Raw genomic sequence first — 13,266 nt, 5'->3', positions numbered from 1 at the left:
AAATTTCAGACTTTGCTGAGGATTGTGGGTAATATATTCTGGGGCGATTCTCCTTAGTCACACCTCTGTGGATTCCCACGGGTGTCTTCTTTTTGGAAATGCATGGGGTTCCTTGTTTTCCTTGGTGGCTTCGACACCCAAGGCCCAAATCTGTAGGTTGTCCACAAGAGCAAAATTCCTCAAAATCTGCTCTCCTGAAAGAGTTGGGGTTACCAGTGGTTTAGCCTTTTCCCTTTATTCGCCCAGATAGGTGCACCCACACATGTGAAGTACCGTTTTCGTCGGTACACCTGTGGGAACGTGGGAAGGTAGGGCATGTGTTGTTGGCAGCGTGTTTCAGTGGATGGGCAGAGGGAAATGTCTGAAAATTGTGTTTTTTCTGCCAAATTTCGGACTTTCCCAGGGCTTGTGGGTAATACATTCTGGGCCAATTCGTGCAAGTCAGACCTCTGTAGATTCTCACGGGTGTCTTCTTTTTGGAAGCATGGGGTTCCCTGTTTTCCTTGGTAGCTTCGACACCCTAGGCCGAAATCTGTAGGTTGTCCACATGAGCAAAATCCCACAAAATTTGCTCTGCCGAAAGACTTGGGGTTACTAGTGGTTTAGCCTTTTCCCTTTGTGCCCAGGTAGGAGCACCCACACATGTGAGGTACCGCTTTCGTCGTGACACCTGTGGGAAAGTGGTGGTGTTGTTGGTGGTGTGTTGCGGCGGGTGGGCAGACTGAAATGTCTGAAAATTGAGTTTTTTTCACCAAATTTCAGACTTTGCTGAGGATTGTGGGTAATATATTCTGGGGCGATTCTCCTTAGTCACACCTCTGTGGATTCCCACGGGTGTCTTCTTTTTGGAAATGCATGGGGTTCCTTGTTTTCCTTGGTGGCTTCGACACCCAAGGCCCAAATCTGTAGGTTGTCCACAAGAGCAAAATTCCTCAAAATCTGCTCTCCTGAAAGAGTTGGGGTTACCAGTGGTTTAGCCTTTTCCCTTTTTTCGCCCAGATAGGTGCACCCACACATGTGAAGTACCGTTTTCGTCGGTACACCGGTGGGAACGCGGGAATGTAGGACATGTGTTGTTGGTGGTGTGTCTTGTTGGGTGGGCAGAGGGAAATGTCTGAAAATTGTGTTTTCTTTCCCCAAATTTCGGATTTTGCCAGGGATTGTTGGTGATAAATTCTAGGGCGATTTGCCTAAGTCAGACCTCTGTGGATTCCCACAGGTGTCTTCTTTTTGGAACTCCATGGGGTTCCCTGTTTACCTTGGCAGCTTTGACACCCTAGACCCAAAGCTGTAGGTTGTCCACATGAGAAAAATCCTGCAAAATCTGCTCTGCCTGAAAGACTTGGGGTTACCACTGGTTTAACCTTTTCCCTTTTTTTTTTTTTTTTTTATTGTTTAATCACATTGGATTTTTACAATACAGGTCTTCTCATCATTTCATGCGATTATTTATCCGATCAGTTTGTCGCTTTCTGTGGGCAATTTGTGATTTGCCGGTTCATTTGATGGATGTTGTGGTCACTGTTGTATTTGTTCTTGGTGACACCCATTGTTGTTGAGTAGTTGTTGGTCGATGTATTCTAACATTTTTGCTGCTGCAACTTGCCATGTGATTTTATCACCCCCAATGAGCCTGCACCACCAGGTATTTTCCTCGTGTAATATGTTAAAACCGGGCATGTGTGACAAATATTGTTGTCTAATGAAATTCGTTGCTGGGCATGACATGAGCAAATGTCTTATTGTTTCTTTGACAGGGTGGCTGGCATTGTTGCAAAAACGACAATCGTTAGTTGCTGTTTGTCCTCTGATATGAAGTATCTCATTTGTTTTCATTATGTTGAGTCGTGCTCGTAAAATTAAATTTTGCGCCTTTTTATTTGGAAATTGGTTTATGAAGCCTTGCAACTCGTTTCGTTTCAATATATTATGTGGTAAGTGAGCCATAAGTTTCGATCTTGTTGTAACGTCGATCGTCATTGCTCAATCTGCATCTTTAATTTTTTGTAGAACTTTACATGGATTTTCAATCAGTTCTTGTTCGTCCGATGCTATATCACATAATACACCTAGATTTTCCTCTTGCCATGTTATTAGCATCTGACAGTTTCTGGCATCCATTTCGCATTTAATCATATTGAAGATTTTATTGCTGGTGTCCATTCTGCTTTTCCTAAAGAGCATTATGGTGTTGCACACCACTGTGCATTTTAAAGATTGCAGGCTGAGTTCTCGGCGTATGGCCACCCCTGATGTCGATTGGGGTAATTTCAAGACTTTTCGCCAAAATCGGGCCTCTAGTTTAGCCCATATTTGCTTTGGCATCAGTATTTCCCAAATTTGCCATCGATAGCTTTTGCTTGGGCTGCTAGTTTGTCTGTCTTTCCAAACAGTTCCGCTTGCATTGTGTTTTCTTGGCGTGAACTGTCTAGGAATACTCCAAGATATTTGAATGAGGTGACGCACTCGATTTCAGTGTGGCCCAGCCGCCATCTGAAATTGCTGTTTTTTTTCTCACGATTTTGGAAGATCATAACTTTTGTTTTGCTTATATTAATTTCCAGGTGGTTGCTTGTTGCATATTGCTGTAGGGCACTTAACTTTCTTTGCAGAGCTATTTGTGTTTGATCAAAAAAAGTTAGATCGTCCGCATATAGGAGATGGCCGATTTCTGTGACTCCGATTTTTGGCGGGAATACCCTTATTGTTTGCCCAATGTCTTGAATGTCCCCAATGTAGGTGATGAACAGCGCTGAAGCCAGCGGGCATCCCTGCTTGACTCCTCGGGTGCTCTTGACTTCATTAGACAAATCCCCTTCTCGGCTGAGACGAACTCGCATTCTGGTTTCATGATGCAGAGCCTGTATCGGGGCTAGTATGTCTTCCGGGCAATTCCATTCTTTTAGTTTTCTCCATAGGATCGGCTGTTCAATACGATCAAAAGCTTGAGTGAAGTCAATGAATACTACAAAAAGACACTGTTTGTATTGCAGTGCTTTGCTTTTTAAGATGTTACACGCCAGAATGTTACACGAGGTTCCTGCGTTTTTCTTAAAGCCAGTTTGATAATCATCATTGCATTTTGCTGATGCAGCCCATGTTTGAAATCTTTTCATTAGTAACGTTGCGGTTCCCTATTTTCCTTGTTGGCTGCGACACCCCAGGCCCAAATCTGTAGGTTGTCCACAAGAGCAAAATTCCTCAAAATCTGCTCTGCCGAAAGACTTGGGGTTACCAGTGGTTTAACCTTTTCCGTTTGCGCCCAGGTGGTGCAGCCACACATGTGAGGTACCCTTTTCGTCCGGACACCTATGGGAACGCGGGAAGGTAGGACATGTGTGCGTGGTTTTCATAACATTTTCGACCATTTGCTGCTGCACTTTGTCACACAACCTTTTCATTTCCCAAATGTGACCTACATTCAGTCACTGCTTTAGGCACTTTTGTAACCTGCACAAGTCACCTAACCTTCAAAGGGTCTGCCTGTGCTCTTTTTTCAAAAAATGTAAGCGTGCCCTTCCTCACCACATTTGTTTTCTTTACTTACACATGCTAAGTACGTTTGTTTAGGTCGTAATCATAAAAAACCTGTATACCATGGCTCAATTCTTGGCTTGTGGTAATGCTTGTTTTGTGAAACATTAGGAAAAATGTGTGGTGTCCTAACTGGAAGAGTCTGTGAATGTAGCGAGGCATTGATTTTCTCAAAATTCACAGAAGCCATTGCTGTACCGGGCCAACCATGTCCACCACATACCTTTTTTTCTGTCTTTTTCCAGAGTTTTCCCCAAACTGTGGAATTTTTCCCTACATAGTTGTTGCCTGACCTGCGCAAATCACCCCTTCCTAAACTTGGAATTTTGTCTACTTTTCAGAAATGTATGGTTTTATGTCTTCCCATTCAGCTTTCCTACCCTCCTCTTCCATTCCGTCTATGCATGTCCGATTGGAAAAAAGGGCAAAATCGCTTACCTCTCACAAAACGGCTGGTAACCATATCAAAATATGTTTTTATGGTTTCCACTTAACCTGTTCTTGAAAGCCTGGAAAATGGCGAATTCAGCACAGTAAACCATTTGTTCCTAGCTCTTACAAGGAAAAAAATACAGGCTTCTTTGTACATCATTTTATTGTCATTTTCTGAAAAAAAACTAAATGTTCTCCTTTTTTGGTTATTTTCTCTCACCCCCTACAGCAAACTACGATTCCTTGGTGGCGTTACGACTGCCTACATGTGGCAAAAAAGGGACCAAATTTGGCCAAGATATCTCATGTAGCAAAAACATTACAAGGGATTGAATGGCGCCTTACCAAAATCATCAAAAAAGTCCTTGGCACTGGGGGGGGGGAGATATTTATTTACATTTATAAAGCGCACAAATGACCCTTGGGCATTGTGGCGCTGTTACAGTAGGCTTACTTAGTTGCAAGAGTAGTACAGAGAAATGACAGTGAAGACAATAATAAACAATAATGAATACAAACACACAGTAGAATTACAGGTTAAAAGATTGGGTTGGCAATATGTACAGAGGAACATAGTTGCGGGGAAGATAGGCTAATGAACAGTTACAGATTGTTCCTTGGTTTCAGAGAAGCAAGGTTGCGGTGTAGATAGGCTAATGACAGTTACAGATTAATTAAACAGTTTGGTTTTAAGAGCTTTCCGGAAGACTGTGTCTGATGCTCCATTTCTGAGTGCTCTGGGCAGAGCATTCCAGTTTTTGGGCACTAGATGGTGGAAGCTGGAGCCTCCAGCTTTAGTTCTTTTGAAGGTGGGGATGTTCATCATGTTGGAGATGTGTGATTGAATGGGTCTGGCAGATGTGACAGCATAATGTTTTCTGATAAGTAGGGTGGGGCGTTGCGGGAGAGGCACTTGTGTGTGATGGCCATGGTTTTGAAAAGAATGCGCTCTTTAACTGGTAGCCACTGTACAACTCTCCTTGCCTTGGCAGTTAAGGGGTTAAAAATAGTTGACAACACATGAAAAGTAACAGCTGCCACCGGCTCTGTCCAAGACACACTTCTACATTCACCGAAAAATCCTTTGAGGGTGTCTACGGCCTTAAAAATGAAAAAAGGGACCCTAGTGCACTGTACTGTAAGGTAGTTTGTGCACTGATAAAATGTTGCAAAAGAATAGCAACAAAGTGAAAGACTAAGGGAAACAAAGTCTCCCAGTACTGACAGGGCATGTCAGTTTCCCCATAAAAAAATGAGCAAAAACCCAATAGAGTACAGCAGACGGTTGGGCTCCACTGGCAGAAGTCAGGCTAGGATGGTCAGACAACAGCAAAAAGTTGGGGGTTCACACTACGCATGAATGGAAATCTTTCCTAACAGATATGTAGATTGATATATATATAAAAATACATAGAGTAACATGTATAGAGAGATATGGATAAACATAGATGAACACATAGATGGGGATTTATATAGATAGATGTATACATAGACAACTAGGTAGATATGAGAGATGCATTAGGGTAAGGATGCTGGATATAGACATATAGAGAAATATAAAAAAGTACAGATGTATATATATATATATATATATATATATATATATATTACACAGCCTGCGGTAGCGGCTGTGTAGTTATGGTTAAGTTGCTAATCCCATAGGAAGAGCACATTTTGGGCGGCTTATATCTGTTCTCCCTGGACGAATCCTCACCAAACCTTGGAAAAAAGGTATATGGCCCACTTTGAATTTTATTGCTAATTTTGGTGAGGTTTGGTCCGGGGGGGCAAAGTTATAGGGGTGGTCCCAAATTTCTTTTTTTCCCATAGACATAAAGGGAAAAACCTTTGCGCACGCCTACAGCTCAAACCGCTGGACAGATTTCCACCAAATTTGCGGCAGGAGCAGCGGCTTAGTCCCGAAAGCGTGCTTTTGGTAATTTGGCGTAAATCCGTCCATTATCTTTTTTTTAAATGACCAAAACGTAAGGCACACTTCCCTTTTCGCTCCGCGAACAGGACACCGATTGGATAATCGGCTTGGGTCATGTCCGCGGACACGCAACGTGTCCACCGATTGGCTGGAATGAGGCGTGAGGTGCGTTGCATTGTTTCGATGCGCCCGCCATCTTGGATCACAGCGTGGCGGCGAAAAGAGGCAAAATGCAATTTTGGGTAGTGTGTTGGTGTGCAGGAGTGCTTGGGCAGGGTTGGGGAGTAAGAGATGGGTCAAATACTGCATTTGTTTATGTGGCAGGTGCCCCTCATGTGTTCGCCGTGTCTGCGGTCTTCGCGGCTGTCTGCGGACATAATAAATGCACTACTAGCTATTTTACTTTAGTATGATGTTGGTTTTGGGTTGTTAGTAGAGCATCAATTGTAATTAATATCTCCTATAAGCAGCCCACATACCACAGTCAAACTTGTTGGTAGCATAGGTGTGTCATGCTGCAGTGGTTGGGCCAGGGCCTAGAGTCTTGGGTGCATGGCCGAAGGCCGTAGGCCATGCATCCAAGACTCTAGGCCCTGGCCACAACCACTGCAGCATGACACACCTATGCTACCAAACATTTTCATTGTGGTATGTGGGCTCCTTAGGGAATATGTTTTCAAAAATGTTAGTACTGATTGGTAGTAGTGTAGTAGTGTTTATAGGATAGTGAGATGATGTGTGTTTGTTTGTTAGATTGTGTTCAGATTGTTGGTATTGAAGACTCTAGGCATTTTGGGTTGTATTTATTGGTGAGGTGTTCGTTTGCATGTCTGTGTTATGTTGCAGTCTTTGTGAATTTAATTATTATATGCTTACTGTTTCCTTTGTTGAGGCTGTATGAAGAGTTTTGGCCAGCCTAAGCAGTCAAGATTGTAGGGTTTAGAAAGAAGCGGTGCAGCATAAGATACCTATGGAAGCAAACATTTTGGAATGTGGTTTATGGTTAGGTGTTTGCTTGAATGGGTGTATTATGCAACGGTGTTTGTGAGTCCATTTATTTTATTATACTTAGTGGTTGAGTTTTTTGTGGTTGTATGCAGTTTTTTCATGACAGGGGTAACTGGACCAGACATACTTTTTCAATCTCTGTGATAAAAGGAAAGATCATATGTTAGAGTAGGTAGTTCATAATGAGTTATTGTATTGCATAATAGACATTTCTGTATTTTATTTACTCTCACATATTGTACTTTACAAGTACTATCGTTCAAACCAGTGTACTGCGCAATTTGCTCAGTTTCTGTGTTTGTTTTCTAAATCATTGGGTCTGTGGGAAAAAAGCCATGCTGGATTAAAAAAAGAAACCTTCTATGTTGTGGTACAATATATTTCTTTCATTGTTTTACTGGTTATTTCTTGTTTCTTGCTAATCTTCTATCTGTTGGCTTGTTGCAGATTTTTGGGGCAGTTAGATACCCGTTGGTGTATACTAATTGGTTATTTCTACTTTTGTGCTATTCATCTATCTGTTGGATTGTTGCAGATTTTTTGGGGCAGTAGATACCTGTTGGCGTATTCTAACTATATATATCTTGTTTGATTTTAGTGGTATTTATTTATCTGTTTGCTTGTTGCGGAATCTTGGGGCAGTTAGATACCTGTTGGCGTATTCTAACTGTGTATTTCTTGTTACATTTTAGTGGTATTTATTTATCTGTTTGCGTGTTGCAGAATCTTGGGGCCATTAGATACATGTTGGCGTATTCTAACTATGCACAGTTTTGAAGTTGAAGGTTTGCTTATGTTCATGCACAGATTACGTATTAAATTCTGGTTTGAAGAATATTAAGTAAGCGTTTACAAGATTTGCTGGTAATCTCTGCTTTAGAGTAGTGGTACTATCATTACATTCAAACCGTCCACAATTCTTTTTTTTTATATGCAGTGTAGTGACCTGCATTGGTTGTGGCTCCTGCATGGTAGATTATACCTATTGTTGTGAAGGTTTTCTTACCAAGTGATACTTGACCATGTGTGAATCCAGTCAGTTTACCGTTGTTTTTGGTACCATCTGCATTGTAACGGAAAAGCTTTACTATTACGTATTTACTATGTCTCTGTATTTGTAAGGTGGAGCGATTATCTGAATTGCAGTTAGTACATAATCTGCCATGGTTTGCATTTTGTACAAGTTGCTGAAATGGAATGGATTCACAGTTGGGTATGGATACATACACGAAGCGTTCATTAGGGACTTGTTCCTGTGCCACATGGCTGCAGAGAGTGCATGTATGTTTCCACATGTATGAAATCTGGAAGATTTCATTTATAGGTATGTTTTTGTTTTCCAGTACTTGTAATAAGTAGATTAGAAATTCTTGTGGATCTTCTTGTGAGTTTATTGTGAATATGACCATTCCAGCACAGTAGTCCAATTCTTGTCTTATTTCATGAATACTGTAACTGTTGTCAGGATTGTTGGTTGCATTTCTATGAAGGACTAACCTTTGCAAACACAATTGGTCTTTACTGTGTAAGAAAATGTTGTCAATAATTGGTGGCAATTGGAATAGAATATTTATTGCTACATTTGCGTAGCAATTTACACCAATTGTATTTGAAAATTTGAATGAACCTGACAGTTCTGTGTCGAAGTCATTTGTTTGGAGTATGTGTTGCTTCTTTGAAGAAGTAGTTGAGTTACTTTGAGCTGTAGATTCTTCTTTGGTTGTGGTACTTGATGAAGTATTAGCTTCTTTTACTCTCTTTGAAGGAATTCCAGTGAGATCCTGTATCGTTTCAGTTTGAAGTAGTTTTCTTTTACAACGTTTTGCTTTTTGCGGAACAGGATAGGTTTTTAGATGGGGGTGTAGAGCGAATGCAGACTATTGTACTCTAGATTGCAAGGAATATCAGCATTTACTTTACTTGCATCAAAGTTGATTAGAAATAGCCTGTCAAGTGTACGTAAGTGTGTTAGTGCTACATATCTCATGCCTTCTTTAAAGACTGTGCTAACAATATCTATTAATGCTTTATCTAGGGTAAGACCTTGTGATTTGTGAATGGTAACTGCGTATGGTAGAGTTAGTGAAAATTGTTCTCTGCAATCATGCATGTCTTTGAAAAGAAGGAAGCGGGCTGTTGATGTCCTATCCTTTTAACTTCTGATAGTTTGTCAAAGAGAATATTGACAAATTGAATGTTGTTGTCACGTGGGTATGTTTGAAAGCCAACAACTGTACCAAGTGCTCCATTAACTAGTCCTTGCTGCAGATAAGGTTATGTTTAAGCATTACTCTACAGTTTAAAGATAATTTGAATATTTTGTCCAAACCAGCTGTGTTGGAGATAGAGTTTTCTAAGGTGTTTAGTCTTGTTGTGTCTTGTTGACACATCATACCATGTACGTCCAGTTTATCTGTGGAGCAAATTTCAATTATTGGTTGCATTTCTTTTTTCAACATTGTTTCATTGAATTTTGAACAGCTTGCAAGAGTTGGCATCAAGGTTATACAATTGACATTTCTGTGTGCTAATTGTTCCATGACATCAGTAGCACATGAGTTATGGCCATAGAGTGCATGGCTGTGCCTGGATTTTAATATTGATTGTGCTTCTTGAGATAGTACACCAACTCTAATACTTTTTAAAATGTTGGCGTATGTGAGGTCTGCAGACTGGCGCATGTTTTCTGTTAATTCTCTGTATTGGAAATGTTGCCAAAGGTTGCCATTTCCTATGCTGCCAAGAGTTTTACGGCACAGTTTTTGCCATAAGGTTTTAAAAATAGGTTCAGCTTTCACTGGTGTCAATTGAAGAAAATCTCTGAAAACAATAATGTGTTTTCCTCCAAAGAGCTCTTCGTAGTCTGTTTTGAGGACCTCTTGTAATCTGAGGTGAATCAAAGCCAACATTAGGTTGGAGACCATGCTCACCTCATCTATTACTCTGCGTAGTTCCATTGCAGCTTCTGTGGAAAATTTGTAATAGTCTAATTTGTTTTGGTATTCTACTGGAAGGAGTAGTAATCGGTGTAAAGTGACACTGCCTATGTTGTAGGCAGCTAAACCTGTGGGGGCAGTTAGAACAGCTAACAGTTTGTTGTTTGTCATTTGTTGGAGGAACTTGCTGATGATTTTGATTAAGAACGTTTTGCCTGATCCAGCTTGACCACTCATGTATAGCAGTATAGGTTTATAGTCTTGGCAGGTACCATTTTTACTTTCATGTTGCACACTATGTTTAATTTGTTTTGTTACTTCTTGGAAAATGCTACGCTGCTCATTGTTCAGTTGTGATTTCAGTACAGCGAAGTCTTCTGTAGCTTATTCATACTGACACATGGTGTTTTTTACTTCTGTAATGGCTAATTCTGCCTCATTTGCTATTAGTGGCCGTCCAAGTGGTTCTTTGCTTCCTGTTACAGAAGGTTGACTACTGTCGGGAGTGTTCACTTCAAGTTGGGCTGGATTTCTTCTTCGTGTTGCTGTTCATTGTGCAACATTGTTTGGTACTGTGTAACGTTTACGTCTGTTATAGTGCTTTCATTTGCTTTGAAAGCACCTTCATAGGAGTCATATGTATCCAGTAACTCTTCTTCCTTTCTCCTTTGTTTCAAATATTGTAGCAGGGACATGTAATACAGTTCTTTATGTTGAGGAGTTTTTAATGACAAATTGATATGATTAATTATGCTGTGTTTGCTAAGTTTCACTAAGCTGCCTTCACAATTTACAACTCTGTATTTACCTTTCTTTTCATTTTGTTTAATATTATTTTTGTATGTGAAGTTTTGGGCTACGTGGTAGAGATACATGGTTTCCAAAGTGGTACTCCTGTTTGGGTAGTATGTGTCTAGTAAATTGTTTTTCAAAATGTCTTGGCTGTTGGGATCATTTTTGGCTATTATTTCTATGTCCTTATATGATTTGAGAACTCTTTTTTTTAGATTTAGCAGGACCAAGACTTAGCCATACTATATTGTCAGACCGAAACAGGTGTCTGGGGTTGCTGTTGGTTCTCTTGTTCAGAGGAGAATTGCCTAGCATTTCGGTGCTGGACTGCCCCAGGGCAGGACAAAGACTGATATGTTTGGGATATTTCTTCTCTGTGAAAGATAATGAGCTAAAGACTCTGGGTAAGTCTCTCAGAACCAGGACTAATGTCTGGCAGAGGGACTCCGAGGACCCCCCTTGTTAATTTCCATGCAAGGCAGTACTGGTTAAATGGTCTGCAGCTTCATAGCAGCCATATTCTCTATGAGAGAGCATTTTTATGCCTCAACTGTAGAATTTCTGTGCTAGTGTTTTGACAGATCATATGTCATCCCAGTGGTCCTGACGCTCTGTTTTCTCTGCTTTGGTTAAGTAGGCTGTGACATATCATGCAACTGCAGTGGAATATTCTGCAATGTACTGCACATCTATGTCTGCATTCCATAGGAGGGCAATGATTGCATTGTAATCGTTGATGTATTTTGATTCTTCTGTTCTTTTTTTGTAATATGTGTTCTTAGGTGAGGTACCTTTGACATTCTGTCTGACTGAAGACATGAAGTTGTTTACTTGACCTGTTTCTGAAACTGGTGTAGGGAAACCAAAGTGGCATTTGGTGTAGTATTTCCCTTTTTTTTTTATATTTGCGACGACAATATTTTCCACATTTGTGTCTTTGAAATTGTAAAATGTGTGCATGAAGGTCACTTTGTGAAGGGATTTCACAAGTGACATATTTTTGTTTGAACTGCAAAACAGTGGCATCACTGTCCTGACCAAATTTAGGAGCATCTTTAATCCATAAAATGTGGATGTGTGGTGCTCCTCTGGCTTGGTATTCTTTTCTCCAAAAGAAGTATTGAACTTCTCCGAGGGGAGGAACAGTCTTATTACAAATAAAGTGTAGCATAGCAATGAAGCGATGATGGCAATATCTTGATACATTTACAGGATCTAGAGAGCAGAGTTCTTCTGGTGTTTTTATATCTATGTTTGTTTTGTTTTTGTTTGCCATGCATAGGAAATCGTGTAAATCTTCCCATGCATATTCTGCACAAGTTAATATAACAAACCAGTTGGGTGGGCCAAGGTTTCTTATCATACAGCGTACATCTCTGTGACGTTGTAACCAGCATTCTTTTGTACGACACATGTTTGCTAAAAGATTTGCACTTTTTGTAATAATTGCGTAGCTGATATGTTTTGAAAATGGGTACTTGATTTTAATGTGTGTGCAACTCCGTAGCATAGAGTTCCTAGTTCACTTTCAAAGAGAAGGTGCAATATGTATTCCACGTTTTATCTGAATCTGGGTTTGTCAGAATACATTCGTAAAGAGCAATATTCTGATGCTGTTATCTGTGTGGGTCTATCATCATACCTTCCTCTGTTTCCAGTAGAAAAAGAGTAGAGGAAAGGCCCATGCTTCTATACTTTTTTCCCATATGCTGATTGGAGATCCTTTGGCTTGTCGCATTTGGTACGTTTCCAGTGCCTCATCTATAGTGTCCTTAGAGTGTAAAGGATGAATTGTATAATAGTCTAAAATATTGGATTCTGTAGCAGGATTTAGAAGTTGAAATTGACCAGTTTCTGGTGACTCTTGAATTATTTCAAAGATTTATCTCAGGTTTTCTTCAATATTAATGTCTTTGTAGTATTCATTGTTGTTTTTTAGATATTGCAGGGCTTGTCTAACTTTATGTAAGTGCACGAGTTGTTGCCAATTTTATTTTGTCTTTTGTAGATACGCCATTTACTAAGATAATTAAAGATTGCTCTATTGGCCATTGCAGTCCTAGAGTGTGTACATTTTCTTTGAGATTTAATGGTAAATAAACTACTTTGCCACAAATGCCTTTCACTAATTCAGAAGGAGGTCATTTTGCTGTTTTTGGTTGAAGGCGTATTATTGCTTGAAATGGGTGCACTGTTTGAATTATGATGCTCTCATATAAATTTAGTTGTTGCAGGGGTTCTGGTAGTGGGAAAAATTCCAAGTTATTTGTGATAGCAAGTGAAGGTTTGGTTGTTGTCAAGTTTTGCAGTGCAGTAATTGCAAAGTATTAAGGCGTCAGCAATTTCGTATTTGTTTTCTGCTACAAGGTAGAGAGCTAATTGGAACCATTTGAATCTTCATTGTGTTCTACTTTGTATGTTATGTCTATAGTTGTTGTGGTACTTTTATAAAAAGTCCTGCGGCAACACACACACACATGGTTTGGTACTTCAGCAAAGGTACTTTTAAACTTTCGTATTTCTTTTTTGTATGTGTTTAATAGAAGGTTGCTATTTGTACAGTAGTTGCTAGTTTGTTGTAAAGCTATTGCATTTTGTAAGTGGCTTTCACTTCCAAAATATTTTCTCTGG

The 13,266-nt window shown here is 40.0% G+C and overlaps 1 long non-coding RNA gene across 1 annotated transcript in view; it reads left to right on the top strand.

Annotated features, from left to right (window-relative positions):
• Nucleotides 1-13,266, top strand: part of LOC138503975 (uncharacterized) — a 487,513-nt gene that overhangs the window by 238,044 nt on the left and 236,203 nt on the right. The window lies entirely within an intron of this gene.

Source organism: Ambystoma mexicanum, chromosome 11 (assembly GCF_040938575.1).
Source record: "Ambystoma mexicanum isolate Mex_15411 chromosome 11, UKY_AmexF1_1, whole genome shotgun sequence".
NCBI classification, from domain to species: Eukaryota; Metazoa; Chordata; class Amphibia; order Caudata; family Ambystomatidae; genus Ambystoma; species Ambystoma mexicanum.
This window is presented reverse-complemented; position numbering and strand designations above follow the sequence as displayed.